The 16,355-nt window shown below is 41.6% G+C and overlaps 1 pseudogene; it reads left to right on the top strand.

Moving 5' to 3' along the window:
- Window positions 1-546: 546 nt before the first annotated feature.
- On the top strand, window positions 547-9,559 carry LOC147841035 (uncharacterized; annotated as a pseudogene).
- Window positions 9,560-16,355: the final 6,796 nt, after the last annotated feature.

Below are 16,355 nucleotides of genomic sequence, written 5' to 3'. Positions count from 1 at the left end.
ACAACCTTCAGAATGTTCTGTTTCTTTTTACAGTTTTTTCCAATTGTTTACACACAATTACTTGTACTTTAAACACAATGACTACAACATGTAACCAATGCACCAACCCCCTGAACCAATTCTGCTAAACAACAAGCACAATTCCTGCTTTACACCCAAATTGCAGATTTAAAACACACTTTTTTCAAAACACTACACACAATTCTCTGCATTAGGCACAATTTTTATGCAGAAAATCTCTTGTTTTTACAAGGAACACACTGTCATTCACAATTGTAAAGTCAGTTGTCCTACTTTGCATACTAACTCATCACATGAGTAAACACCTGTCACACATAATTGCAATTTAGAAATTAGAGCTTTATAAAAGGGCAACAGATGAACTCTTCTGTTTTGAAGCAATGGATGCCAATGTTGGAAACAGAGGCAGAGCCAGAGGAGTGAGAGTAAGGAAGAGGACGGGGAGGACGAGGAAGGCAAAGGAACATAATCTCTGATGAGATAAAAGCCACTTTGGTTGACCATGTGGTTAACCATGGTCTAACAATGAGGGAGGCTGGGCAAAGAGTACATCCAAATTTGAACAGGTACACTGTAGCATCCATCATCCGGACTTTCCGAAATGAGAATAGGTAAGAAATCTCACTGTACTCAATGAGTACATTACTGTAGTACAGTATTGCCTGTGAACTGTTCTGTAGACTGTAAAATTACTGTAGAGTATGTTTCAAGTATTTGAAAAATTTATTCCTACATTGTATTTCTACGCAATAGACCTATTTACGTGAAGTTTATTCATAAACTAATTTCGAGAGGAGCACGTGATTATGATTGAACACGGCTGGTTCTGCATTAGCATGCATGATCCACCAATCAGGCCATTCCTTACCCACTGTAAAGAGCCAGAGTTTTTTCACTACAGTCATCTTCGATTTGAAGAATACACTGCTCTGCATCAGATGCTACTGCTACAACAACTTCTTTAACTACAACTTCGACAACAATTTCAACAACTTCTCAACCTTCTACTTCAAATTGCCTCACACAATGCAATCTCTGCATCTTCAACCCAATTCTCCAACAAAATCACAGTCAAAACTCGATCACCATCCATGAATGCTGCCTAAACTCTTGATGCCGGCGATCCAAGCCGAACTCTCTTTTAGCGGAGCACCAGCGGTAACGTACATAACACTTTTTAAAGGGAAGCCTTGCAAACTACAGCTAAGATTAAACATTCATCTTTGAAGGATGAATCTAGCGTGAATAGAATGACTGACCTCTCAACCAAGGGTCCTGGCAATCAAATCCTTAAAACATCAGTCCACAACTTATTCATACGTTGATAAACATCCATGTTAATCCTCCAAACTAGTCGCTGTGGTGCATTCAATAGAGTGACGTTTCCAGTCATAACACTAGTTCTCTGGCAAACAAAATGGCCGCCGGCCTTTTTATGCAACTTTAATTGACACTCCTTTGAGCCAATAGCTGAAAGGAGAAGCGTCACCACCCAATGAGCTCTCAAAACTTGAGACGGTCCCGCCCTCTCTTTTGACAAGCTCATGAATGGACCCTGTGGCAAAGACTTTGAGAATAAACTGGATATGCTTGTGATTTAATCACGTTAAGTTTCCAAAGTAATACTATTTCTGGATTAAAGTAAGCCCATAACTAACATTCCATTCACACAGTTAATACTAAATGGTGACAATTTTAAGTTCAGGGTTTGATGTTGGCAGACGATAAATAAAATAAAAAAAAATAAATAAATAATAAAGAAAATAAATAATTATAAAATGTATAAATCAAGAAAAAAAATAATAAAAAATAAAAAAATTAAATAAAAAAATAATAATAAATAAAATAAATAAATAAATAAATGAATCAATCAATCAATTAAAAAAAATAATAAAAAAACGCATTAGGCATAGAAGTCCAATTGTAATATGCCCCAGTGACTCATGTCCATACACTTATAAGCCATAAGCTTATAATGGCAAGTCAGTTAGATGTGAAACCGTCAAAGAAACAAAACTTCCCGCTTTGACTTCCACGAATGAGAGGAGGACATTTCTGACATGTCTGATGTTTCATCCATTGACTCTGCGTTAGATACATTTTAAGCAATTTCTAAATCAACTAGGGGTTTAAACTCCATTATAACTCAGTCTTCAAGAGGTACATCAGGACCACTAGACGAGCAGATTTCCCATTAACCTGCCATCCGTAGGAGGGACGAATGCCCACCTCTACTATCTTTGCACATTGCGACAATGAGGCTATCGTACCATGCATTAACAAAGGCACTTTTGCCCATGCTCTTATTAAGATGGATATCAGCTAAAACAATTCATCGTGTTTGCCATACAAGTACCATGTTGTAATGTCATTTCTGATTCTCTCTTGTTTTTCTCATTTCAGAGATCATGTCAGCTGGTTGCAGAAGCTGACCCTCATCCAACCTATTACACTCCACATCCATTTCTAAATACATTTACACTCTTTGCAAATTATACTTTTCCACTTACATAGCCCACACCCTCGATGCCATATTCACACTAGCCTTTTTTAATTTTTGAAGTCTTCTGAACAAGTATGACATTTCAATTCAACAATACACCTAACCATATCTGATCTAACTTTGCAGGATGAAAGGATGCAGGATGGTATCCATTCCCCCACACACCCATTCTAAACTTCTTAGCATTTTTACACCACAGAAGAGCATTACCACCTCAGGGAAGCCCAGCCAATCCTCTCCAGCCAACTTCCACCATCATGCATTACTGGGTATAAGTGTGACTCTGTCATTTCCTTCCTATTTCCCTTTCTATTTAACATAGGAGCTCCTTCACTACCCTTCCTCTGTTTTTCTAGCTTTAACTTTTTCTCTCCAATTTGAATTATCCCATACTTCTATTCACTTTCATTCACCACAGCTCCGACCAATTCAGGGGTTGTCTCGAGTTTCAATTGCTGCAACAGGAACGCTCTAAATTAGCTCACATACACTTAAAATTTTCTAAATACCACTATCGTTACACTCCCCACACTAGTACAGCAGTAAATGCTTCTGCGGGAGCACAAGTTGCCTCCATACTGACCCACTACACCACTGCAGCCTCAGAAACGCTCCGCAGAGTTGCACACCCATAGCACCACTGCTACCGCAGTGACCCTCTAGCTAAGCCTTATTCACCTTCATCTTTACATATAACTAAAGGCAGTATTTATCGTTCCTGCGGAGCACTAAAAACTTTCCAAAATCGACTGTTGAGGGCTCTGCTGATCTATACAACCCATTAACATCACTGAAACTGCAGTGATGCTCTAGCTGAGCCCCTTTTTCACTTTCATCTCGACATATCACTGCTAATAGTACTTAACATTTCCGCGTGAGGCTCCAATACTGAGTACCACTGCACCTCTGCTACAGCAGAGACGCTTTGCCGAGCCTTATTCTCCCTCTGCACCACCGCTGCAACTGCAGAGATACTACCCATTTAGCCTTAATTCTCTGCACCACTGGTTTTATTGCACTTCTGTAACTGCAGAGAAGCTCTGCTGAGATTATTTTCCCCCTGCACCATTGCTGCAGCAGTGATGCTCTGCCTGAACAGTCTTCCAACAACAGATATAAACTCTGTCATTGGTCCTCTTACACCTTTAAATCCTCAATTTGCCTCAGCCAATATTACCTCAGAGAAGCCCAGCTGATTCTGGGTTGCAGACTTCAACCTAGTTTCCAAGCAGCACGACTCTGTCTGTTCTCCCTACTTTCTGTCTTAATTGCATAGGACTCATTTTTACTAAACTTCCCTTTTTATTTTATTAAACTTCCCTTCTCTTCCTCTTCATAATTTTCAATTTCACTTGCACTTACTCTCCGCAGCTTGGATTCGCACAGGGGTAGCCCCAAGCTCCCACTGCCACAGCAGTGAAGCTCCTTAAGAGCTCACATACACTTTTCAAAAAATTTAACCATTATCACACTCCCCCGCAATAATACAGCCATAAAGGCGTAGCGGGAACTCTTATTGCTTCCATACTGACTACAATCACACCTCTACAGCAGCTCCACTTAATTACATTGCATTGTAGCATCAATTTATTTTCCATCACCACACTCCCCGCAACAAAACAGCCGTAAAGGCTTAGCGGGAACTCATATTGCTTACATACTGACCACCATCACACCTTTACAGCAGCTCCACTTAATTACATTGCATTGTAGTATCAATTTATTTTCCATCACCACACCCCCCGCAATAACACAACTGTAAAGGCTTAGCGGGAACATGCATTGCTTTCACACATATAATGCACCAGACTCTGTATACCTATGCCCCCTCTGCAGCCACAGAGTCGCTCTACCGAGCCTCATTCCTATCTGCTACACAGCAGTTAATCAGCTCTCCAAAGTGCACTTCCCTTTAGATACTGACTTCCACCGCACCCTGCAGTCGCAGAGACGCTCAGCCGAGCATCACTCCCCTCTACGTCACTGCCGCAGCAGTGATGCTCAGCGAGCGCATATACACTTCCACTTAGCAATACACTACTGATACACTCTCCAGCACTGCCAAAGCAGTTAAACGTCTCTGCAGAGGCATATTTCTCTTCCAAATACTGACTTCCATTGCACCTCTGCTGCAGCAAAGATACTCAGCCGAGCTTCATCCCCCCTGCACCACTGCTGCAGCAGTGTCGCTCCACCGGAACTCATACACACTACCATTTATCCATACCACTACTGACACACCCCCCTTGGACTGCCGAAGCAGTTAATCAGTTAACTGCTTCTCACCACTTATTTGCAGCTGCCAGCTCTGCAGAACCTCATAGCTTCATTTTCATCACTACCATAGTAAGCCTCTTTTACAGAACTCACCACATACGTTTTAAACCTTTACACTTATCCCACTTACTCTCCCGCTGGTCCTTGCAATTAATTCTGCCCCGGGAGCACACATAAGCCCCTTTCACACATACAGACCTTTCCGGAAAATTACCGGCAATTTTCCGGAAAGGTTGTATGTGTGAACAGGTCCTTTTTGAAAATACCGGTAAATTCGTTCTGGCTATTTTCCGGAAAGAGAAGTTGTAACATTACCGGCAATTTGCCGGAATGCTGCGCTGTGTGAATGCAGAAGGAATATTTCCGGAATAAGCGCGTGCACGTCTAGAACGTGCTGACGTAAGACTTCTGCTTTAGCCAATCACAACAGTCAGACGCATTTACGTCCGCGCGGTTTGTGAGAATAAAAGCCTTTGAATATTTTTCCAGACGCATTTAGCTGCTAGAAGTTAGTCAGATAACGTTTATATGTTCTCCTTAATGCCAACTGTGCAAATAATCATCGATAAGATGCTTATGATAAGCCGTTGTTTGTTTACCTTCAAGCTTTGCGTGTGCCCATGAAACAGCCTGTGAGCGGCAGCACACGCACATATTATGAACATCTCGACATGCGAATATGATCCTGTGAAAGTTGTTTACAATATTGATCATCAAAAGAGTTTGTAATTTAGTCAAATGTTTACAAATACAAGCGCAGCCGTTTAAAGCTCATTTGTGGTGAATGATGTCAGAATTTACCGGTATTTTGGAATGGATGTGTGAATGCTCTTTTCCGGAAAATTTCCGTAACGTCCTCGCCTGTGTGAACAGCGCTTTTTTGAACATATCAGTAAAGTTGTTCCGTAAATTTTCCGGATATTTTCCGGTATCACTGTGTGAAAGGGGCTATAGTCATACATAAGCCATCTGCCAGCACACCGCTCCAGTAGAATGACCACTCTTAGTTAATTTTAGTCTCAATTGCTCCTTCAAGCTATTCTAGCATCACTTTTTCAGCAGCCGGATATTGCATTTATCTCCATTGCCTTTTGGGGGGTTCTTCAAATACGCGGCTGCTGTCCCGAGTGGAGCATTTTGGGGAGTTGTCGAGATCTACCTGAGCTCAAGGCTCCCCTCTCTTCCTCCAAACGGGAGGGAGCCCAGGGCTCAAGAACCTTCGAGCTCAGGGCTCTCTCCCGGGACAGCATGCCAAACTTGCTTATAATCAATCATCAGCTAAGTGTGAACTCTTGAAGTGAAGTTTATTCATAAACTAATTTCTAGAGGAGCACGTGATTATAATTGAACACGGCTGGTTCTGCATAAGCATGCATGATCCACCAATCAGGCCATTCCTAACCCATTATAAAGAGAAAGAGTTTTTTCACTACAGTCAGATTTGAAGAATCCCCCCCCTCCAGCCCTACCTTTTCACTTTTCCCTCCAAAGGGCAGCACGGTGGCCCAGTGACTAGCACTGTCGCCTCACAGCAAGAACGTCACCGGTTCTATTCTTTTAACAGACTGGTGGTCGTTTCTGTGTGTAGTTTGCATGTTCTTCCCGTGCTTGTGTGGGTTTTCCCCGGGTCCTCCGGTTTCCTCCCACATTCCAAAAACATGCACAACAAGTAAATTGATAAATCTAAATTTGCAATTCAGGTAATCTCATAATGCAGCATATCTGTTAATAGCATTCAATTTTTAGTCATCAGCTCTTATCAAGGGGTAGATGTCGACATCTACCTGAGCTCAAGGCTCCCCTCTCTTTCTCCAAACGGGAGGGAGCCCAGGGCTCAAGAACCTTCGAGCTCAGGGCTCTCTCCCGGGACAGCATGCCAAACTTGCTTATAATCAATCATCAGCTAAGTGTGAACTTAAGTATTTTACAGTATACTATTTGTATTGCAGAACTGATTACCAGCACAAGGTGGTCAGGAACGTCTTCTGTCTCCTTAACAGGAGACTGAAATCATAAACATGGTTCTAGAAAATAACACCATAACATTACGGCAAATACAAAGAAAAATAATAGAAAACAACAACATATTTCAAAATGTTGATAGGGTAAGCTTGTCAACACTAAACCGTATCTTGCACAGAAATAGTCTTAGGATGAAGCAGGTCTACAGGGTGCCATTTGAACGCAATTCAGAAAGTCAAAGAATTGCGATATAACTATGTGCAAGTAAGTCCCATACAATCCCACAATAGATGCATACTCTCAACACTGTGTAAATTACAGTCTACATATTTCAGTACTGTACAGTAATAATTGTGCTTCACAATAGTGACCACTCCAAGTCTGTATTACGTATCATATGTGTTTCAGAGAGTCCTTGATCTAGAGGTGGCTGCAGTGGAGCACCAGTTTATCTTCATTGATGAGGTTGGATTCAACCTCACAAAAAGGCGAAGGCGGGGAAGGAATGTCATTGGCCAGCGTGCCATTGTTTTCTGGCCAGTGGGGTGGGAACATCACAATGTGTGCAGCAATTACCAATCACGGTGTCATCCATCACCATGCTACACTTGGCCCCTACAACACTGCCCATCTGATCACATTCCTGGAAATTCTACACAAGACACTAATTCTACCAGATCAGACAGAGGGCTCAGAGCAGCTCAGGTATGCTGTCATTTGGGACAACGCAAGTTTCCATCGGGCTGCTTTGGTTCATAACTGGTTCACTGCCCACCCACGTTTTTTAGTTGTTTATCTTCCTCCATATTCTTCATTCCTCAATCCTATTGAGGAATTTTTTTTTCTGCCTGGAGATGGAAAGTATATGACTGAAATCCACACACACATATACCCCTTTTCCAAGCTATGGAAGATGCATGTGGAGATATAGCAGTTGATTCTTTTCATGGCTGGAATCGCCATGCTAGGCGATATTTCCCCCGCTGCTTGGCCAGGGAAAACATTGCTTGTGATGTGGATGAGGTGCTGTGGCCAGACCGCAACAGAAGAGAGGATGCAGCATAGCTTTTTTTGTGTTTTTTTTTTACTGTAATTGTATTCAGTAAATACTTCTGCTGATGGTATATGTAAATCACGTTATGTGATTTTTTGGGAAAATTAAAGTACAATATATTTGGTACCATGTATTTGTGTGTTTTATATAAAAACAATATTCTGAAATATTTTACAATGCACTTCTGTCTGTAGTAAGTGTAAGACTGATCAAAAAAGACTGACAATAAGTCATTATGATGAATGAAGAACAAGTGGTCATGGTGTTTTACATTCAGCACATCAGTGTTCAACTGTTCTTATAATTGTCTATTGATGAGATGGCTTGTGTGTTTCATTTGAAAACAAAATACCATTTTGAGAAGAAATTACATCGTTTTGAACATAGTTTCATTTTGCAGAAGAATTGAGGAGTTTTGCCCAATGTGTGTGTGTTTTGTGTGTAGAGTTCTGACAGAACCTGCTTACAGAAAAGGTGTGAAAACAATTGGAAAAAACTGTAATGTCCGATGAAGAAAGAGAAAAAGACAGAGCTTGATACTCCTTCTAATTTAAGGTCAATTCTGTCCAAATTGCCATATAAACTAAGAGAACGATGAAGAGTCAAAGCATGTGAAATGCAGGACAATACACAGTGCAGAGCCCGACTCCATCATACTGTGGATTTTCTTGAGAAGCAAGCCAGAATATTATTAGATCCAGTTTTTGGTTCCATTCAGGATTCAGCCACAAGGATTACAAGGCCTACTGAGCCAAAATGATCCATAACTTAGAAAAGCTTTGCAACCACCATTGCCCCTGTAACATCTAAAGCACAGCAAGGTGAAGAGTTTAAACCAAGAATTGCCTACGTTAAACCATGCTTATTTTGCAAAGGAGATCACTTTATGGAATCCTGCCACCAGATGGCAGTGCAGCGGCACAAGGATAAAATTGAATTCCTAAAAAATAATGGAATGTGCTTTGCATGTTTTGTTAAAGGGCAACCTAGCAATATATGCAAGAAGTGTCTGACTTGTCAGATATGCCAGAAAAAACATCCTACACTTTTGCACATTTAAGTTCCAGCCAAGACATCTTCTGTACAACCTACTGTTGAACCTTCTCATCAAATCAAACAGTCCTCTGTCACGGTCGTGGTGGGGAAAAGGTGCGAGGACTCAGGTGCAGCAAATAATGGGTTTTTATTAATAATAAAAAAAAAACAAAAAGGCAAAACAAACAACCCCGAGGGGGAAAACTCTAATAAAACAAATAAACAAACAAACAAACTTGACTGGACTGGACTGGCAGGACAAAGCAGGGCTGGACACAACAGGACAGGGAATTATCGATGACGAACTGGCACAGAACAGAAAACATGAGGGGATTATAAAGCAAAAGTAAATTGACACAAACAGGTGAACATGACAAACTGGTGTGACCGGGCGGTGGGGCTAGTTTTAGAGATGCTACGTCAAATACCCAACTTTATAAATATAAATAAACCGACTACGCCACTAAATATCAAAACTGGGGAAAACACTCACACACACACACACCACTAAAAGGGTTATTCACTTGCAATAAAAGTGTCCTTGCAACAATTAAATGGCCAACCGTCAGTCCTAGTACAAACAGAAAATACAAACAAACCAAAGATGAACTCCCACAATATCCTAGAAACAAGCGATCAGTTCACATGTAAATAAACACTTTTCTTGTTCGCTCCTCCTACAGTACGAACATGGGAAGCCACATTAACAGTATCTTTACATACACTGAACCATGATATCGGCTGAATTTCTTGTTGGCCCTGCCCCCGATCATAGAGCTGACGGACGTGTCGCAAAGTAAACAAATCGTCCAGCGGTCAATCGGCACAACCTCTCCTCCAAGAGAGACAGTTAATCAGGAAGAGTTTCAAGCATATGCGCTGGTCAAGGCTTCAAATAGACACTCACGTGCGAGCAGTTATGAGTCCGCATGTACACTATGGCGTCCCATCTTGAAATGGGAAGGCATCCGCTCCACCCAAAGCGTCACTCCGCCACGCAAACGCAGCGCGACAGAAAGATCGCCCATGCACGGATGTCAGGGCTCGACAATAAGGACTGCCCGATGGCCCGGGGCCAGTGTGCGAGACACTCGGGCCAGTGTACAGAATGTTACTGGCCCGATCGTCAATTGACTGTCTGTCAATTGTGTGCAAATACAATCTTACGGTGCTTTCACACATAGACGTTTGTTTCGGAATCTGTCTCGTTTCCCCCGTTAGCGCGGTTTGTTTGGCATATATCCAGCAGTTGCGCTCAGCGCTCGCATCCGCGCCCGCGCCTGCATCCACGCCAAATCAATCAGTCCGAGATCGCCTGAATGAGACGCTCTCTGCCCTACTGAGCGGATCGATTGTAGTGAGAAAACAAAACAATGCAACGAACTAACCACCCAGGCTATGTCACAGTGTATTATGATTGTGTATTAGCCATATATACGGCTATATGACGAGAGAATGATGAGCAGGGCGAGATGTCATTCTTACCGGTAAATGCGGAAGTGAAAGCATGCTGAAATATTATCGAGAGCTGTTTATCCAGCCTGATCTCGGTTTATCCTTTAGGAAAATTGACCGAAGTTAATATCTGATAATTTTTCCATATTTTAATCATATAATATGTTGTGTTAGGCCAGTTGTTTTGTTCATTTCCGCACTGACAGCTCAAAAGACAGATCAACATTGATCTTCTTCGCGATCTGATGAAGTCTCGGTTCATCTGCTATGTCTCTCTATAATGTAAGCCTAAAATGCAGAATTCTAGCCAACGTTTCTTTAATAGATTGATTAATTCAATAGATCGATTTTTACAAAACCTGACAATTGAAATGAGGCTCTGTATAAGAAAGTCTGACCTCTCTGCTTTATATTCGGTGACGATGTCTGTGGGTTGTTAAAATTAAAGTGCACATTTTCGCTTATAAAATATTCTATACACAACTGGTCAAAATTTTGGGGTAAGTATAATTGTTATATATGTTAAAATAAGCTTCTTCTGCTCACCAAGGCTGCAATTATTTCATCATAAATACAAATTGTGAAATGTTGCATAAAATAACTGTTCAAAAGTAGTTTATCATTTAATTTATTCATTTATTCCAGTGATTTTAAAGATGAAATTTCAGCTTCATTACTCCAGTCACATTATCCTTCAGAAATCACTAATATTAATTATTATTATATTTATTAATGGTAATAGTAATAAAAGCAATAATGTCTGGAGTAATAATTTTATTTGAAACTACATACAATAAAAAAGCAGTCATTTAAAATGTTGATGAATATTTAACAATTTAAATTTTTTTTACATTTAATAAAATTAGCCTTGATTAACTGAATAATTTTCCTTAAAAACATTTCAAAAATTACTGTAAATATATATACACTTGAAGTCAGAGTTATTAGCCCCACTTGTTGTTTTTTTCTTTTTAAAAATTTCCCAAGTTATGTTTAACAGAGCAAGGAAATGTTGATAGTATGTCTGATAATATTTTTTCCTCTGAATAAAGTCTTATTTGTTTTATTTTGGCTAGAATGAAAGCAGTTTTTAATTTTTTATGAACCATTTTAAGGTCAAATTTATTATCCCCTTAAGCTAATTGTTTTTCAGACTGTCTACAGAACAAACCATCGTTATACAATAACTTGCCTAAATACCATAGCCTGTCTAGTTAACCTAATTAACCTTGTTAAGCCTTTCACACACACACACACACACACACACGCACACACACACACACACACGCACACACACACACACACAAACAGTCAAATAGCTATTAACTTTTTTTTTTAGGTGGGGCCGGGCAAGTAAAAATTAGAACCACTGGCCCGATCGGGCCAGTAGAAGAAATCCTTAGCGTTGAACCTTGGATATAAACAAGTGAAAAGCGTGACTCCTCCAAACAACCTGCTGCACACTGGAGGTGCTCTCAGCAAAGCTGCAATTCTTTACGGATAATACAAGCTTTACGCAATCACTCACTCCCCTGGCTACATGCACAATCTCCCCAGTCTCCTGGTCCACACTGTCTTCAGACCAAACAATACGCTGGAACAAAGTCCCTCGAGGTTCCCCCAGATGTATGGTCTGAAGCTCAGAGCAAAGCCTTTTTATATGCTTCAAAAGTAATTAAAAAAAGGGTACGCCCCCCTAATCTCACAACAGGTGTGGCGTATCACCACATCTCACCCCCCCAACAGTCATCGTAGTCCCGACGATGAAAGTAGTAACCTCCATTCACATCAGACCCATGGCCTAAACCAGGGCTGTGTAGTGAACGATCCGGAGATGGCCCATGAGTGTACTTGAGGTAGTCCATTACCCACAGTCCGTATTAAATGGTTTTATTACAATGTTGCTCTGCCCCTTGACGGGTTGATCGCCGCAGAACTCCTTTTAACCTGTTGGGTTGACCCACTATACTGCCTTCGCAGGAAAGGGCCTCCTGACCTAACATAACAGACCGCCCCTTTAAGGGTGCTGTCAGGCACACCTCCTGCAATTCCCTTAAAAGAAACACTGATTATATAAAAACATTGCGTACTCCCACATTCACAATGGGTACATATACCTTACTTCCCTTTACAGGCACCAGAGCTGGGGAGGCTATTACGCCTGCAGGTAAACCAGTCAGTGACGGCTCCAACAAAACTGTCCTTCCTGTGAATGCAGAAGAACCGATAGCAGGGACAAATTTCATAGTGCCACCTGGAATGCGACACACCCCCACCATCAAACTTTAACCTCATTTCAGATACCTAACATAAAGGATCTCTAGGCCAAGGGCCACACGAAGCTGTAGTCAGTAGCATGACTGCAATCGATCAGAACCCCAGGGTTAGAACTGCGCTTGAAAACCGCTTTGTAATAATTGGCACCATAGACCAAGTGTCAATTAAAACAAAGATAACCCCCCCCCCCCAAACGACCAAACAAGACCAAGTGTCAATTAAAACAAAGATAACCGACAAAAGCATGTGACCACAATGTAAACACATAGCCACGTGCTTTGATGAATGAAAACACTCACTGTGCGCTCACACACGCAGCGTGCATACTTCATCCCAGCGCCGACCAAAACCGAAACCAACTAGACTGAGACGCTGGGAATGATACACCACGCTGCAGACAGACGAAAACACAAGCACGAGTACAAGAGCGTGCGCGTCGGAGGCAAACAAAGCCCGCATGGCCGCAACAAGCGGGAGTGCGCACGCTCTGCGCGCACACACGAAGGCGTGCGCACACACAGAGACACACACAATGACAGAAACAAGTGCTCGACCCAAGAAAACTCGAGCCGAGCACAACAGGACTGGACTAGACATGACTAGTGTTCAGATTCTGCCACCAAAACAAGAATTTACATGACCAGAGTGGCAGAACCCTGACATCCTCAGCTTGTACAGTTAATACAGTAACCAAATTTAAAAACCATAATGGGGCCGGAATGTCTGACTGCAAGCTTGCTATTGTACCTGTAAAGGTTAAATCTATCAAAAGTAATCAAGTCATTCTAACCTATGCGTTTCTAGATCCAGGTAGTTCTGCATGCTTTTGTACAGAGAAGTTGATGGAAGACTTACATTTAGAGGGCAGAAAAATAGAAATCCTGCTTAGAACCATGGGGCAAGAGAAATCTGTAAGAACACATTGTATAACTGGACTGGAAGTGAGCAAACTTGGAGGGTCAGATTTTATGCAACTGCCAGAAGTCTTCACACAAGACAGCATCCCAGTGAGTCATGAAAATATTGCTACAGAAAAAGATATACAAAAATGGCCATATTTGAAAGACGTTCAACTTGCCACCATAGAAGCAGATATTGGTTTTCTTATTGGGGCCAATGCGGCATGGGCATTAGAGCCTTGGAAAATCATACATAGCCAAGGAGATGGACCATATGCAGGCAAGACCCGCTTAGGATGGCTCATCAATGGTTCATTGAGTGGTGGTTTAAATACGGATGAACATGGCCATCATTATGTTTATTCGAACAGAATTTCTGTAGCTAAATTGGAGGAGCTGCTTGTTAGGCAGTATAATCAAGACTTTCCTGAATGGGCCTATGAGGAACAAGTTGAACTGTCCTTTGAAGACAAGAAGTTCCTAAAGCTTGCTAATGAATCCACCATAAAAAAAGATGGACATTATGAGATTAAGTTACCATTTCGTAATGATAATTTGATCATGCCAAACAATAAAGCTCTGGCTGAGTTGCGTGCAAAGACTCTATGAAAGAAGCTTCAGAAGAATGAGGCATTTCATTCAGATTACACAAAGTTTATGAGTATTTTGTTTGACAAAGGCTATGCTGAAAAGGTGCCAGATGATGAGCTGTCTAGGTGTGATGGTAGAGTGTGGTATATACCCCACCACGGTGTCTACCACAAGAAGAAAAATAAAATCCATATTGTGTTTGACTGTACAGCATTATTTCAGGACACTTTACTAAACCTCCAGTTACTGCAAGGACCTGACCTGACAAACAACCTCCTGGGAGTTATCCTCAGATTCAGACAGGAACCAGTCGTCATAATGGCAGATATAGAAGGGATGTTCCACCAAGTCAGAGTGCTCAAGAATGATGCAGATTTATTACGCTTCTTGTGGTGGCCTAATGGTGATATCAACCAGCCCCTTACAGAATATAGGATGGTAGTGCATATTTTTGGTGCTGTATCAACACCAAGCTGCGCCAACTATGCTTTGAAGAGAACTGCCAGGGACAGTGAGGGAAAAGTGAGTCCAGATGTACTGAGTACTGTACAAAAGGATTTGTATGTTGATGACTGCTTGAAATCAGTTGGTTCTGAAAAGCAAGCCACATGCCTCATCAAAGATCTTACAGAATTATGTGCTACAATAGGCTTCAGATTGACAAGATGGGTGAGCAACAGTCTATCTTTGCTGGCTTCAGTCCCAGAAGAAGATAGAGCTCCGGAGATAATGGAGGTCAATCTAGAGAAGAGTGAGCTGCCTCTAGAACGAGCTCTTGGCATTCAATGGAACATTAGTTCAGACACCTTATGTTTTAAGATCTCACTAAAACAACAGCCCTATACACGCCGAGGAATTCTCTCTGTTGTCAATTCATTGTATGACCCTCTTGGTTTTCTTGTGCCTATGGTCTTTCCAGCAAAGAGGATGATACAAGAACTCTGCAGAGAAAGCCTGGGATGGGACTCAGAGATTCCACCCCCCTTTGCCAAAAGATGGCAGAACTGGATATGTGCACTGGGTCAGCTGGGAGATCTAAACATCGATAGATGCTACAAACCCAAGGATTTTGGGGAAGTCTATCAAGCACAGCTACACCATTCATGTGATGCCAGTGAGGTAGGATATGGCACAGCAAGTTACTTGAGGCTAACAAATACCAGAGGTCTCATTTACATTGCTTTTGTAACGGGCAAAAGTCGAGTAGCACCGTTGAAACCCATTACCATCCCTAGACTGGAGCTGCCAGCTGCCAGTCTTAGCAGTGCGGATAAACAGAATACTGGAAAGGGAACTAGAGTTCACTCTAGAATTACCAGTTTACTGGACTGACAGTACTGCTGTCATTAAGTACATCCTTAATGACAACTGTCGTTTCCAAACATACGTGGTGATTAGAGTAACTACTATCAGAGACCTGTCAGAAAAGTTTCAGTGGCGTTACGTAAGCAGCAGCCTTAACCCTGCTGATGATGCCTCACGAGGCATGCCAACTGAAGTCTTTTTGAAATCAGAACAATGGCTGAATGGACCAAATTTCCTGAAGAAACCTGAGCAGTCTTGGCCAAAACCTCTAGATAACCCTTTCACTCTGTCTAATGATGACCCGAAAATCAAGAAAACTGTTTCAGTTTTTGGTACAGTAGCAACAGAAAAACACGATCTTGTCATCAAGTTCATACAGCACTTTTCCTTCTGGGATCATTTAAAACGAGCCACAGCAAGAACTTGCAATTCAAAGACCTGCTAAAACAGTTTGCTAGGAAAAGAAAGGAGATGACACTCAGAGAGAAGAGGACTACCCAACAAACCGATGATACCAAGAAAGGAACAAAGATACTTACCTGTGAACATCTGTCAGTTGAAGATCTTGCATGTGCAGAAAAGGCTCTCCTTTGGTGCATTCAAAAGTATCATTTCCCTGAAGAGATTTCAGCTCTGAAGAATGGCAAGTCATCTGTCAAGAAAAGCAGTAGACTTTATTAACTTGACCCTATTTTTGATGGTGAATTATTAAGAGTGGGTGGAATGCCGGAGGACTTTAAACATCCAATCATCTTACCCCAAAACAGTCACTTAATCCAAGTGCTCCTCAGGCACATTGATGTTTTGGTTGGTCATGGTGGAAGAAATCAAATGTTGCCAAAACTTCGCCAAAGATTTTGGATTCTTAAAGCCAATTCAGCCACAAGGAAAGTCCTAAAGAATTGTGTCTTCTGTAGACGCTGGCATACTCCACCTATAGTGTGCAGAAGATGACCGATCTGCCTTTAAGTCGAAC

The sequence above is a fragment of the Danio rerio genome, chromosome 13 (assembly GCF_052040795.2).
Source record: "Danio rerio strain M-AB ecotype USA chromosome 13, GRCz13ab, whole genome shotgun sequence".
Lineage (NCBI taxonomy): Eukaryota > Metazoa > Chordata > Actinopteri > Cypriniformes > Danionidae > Danio > Danio rerio.
Note: the sequence above shows the minus strand (reverse complement) of the source record. Positions and strands in the feature narration are given on the sequence as shown.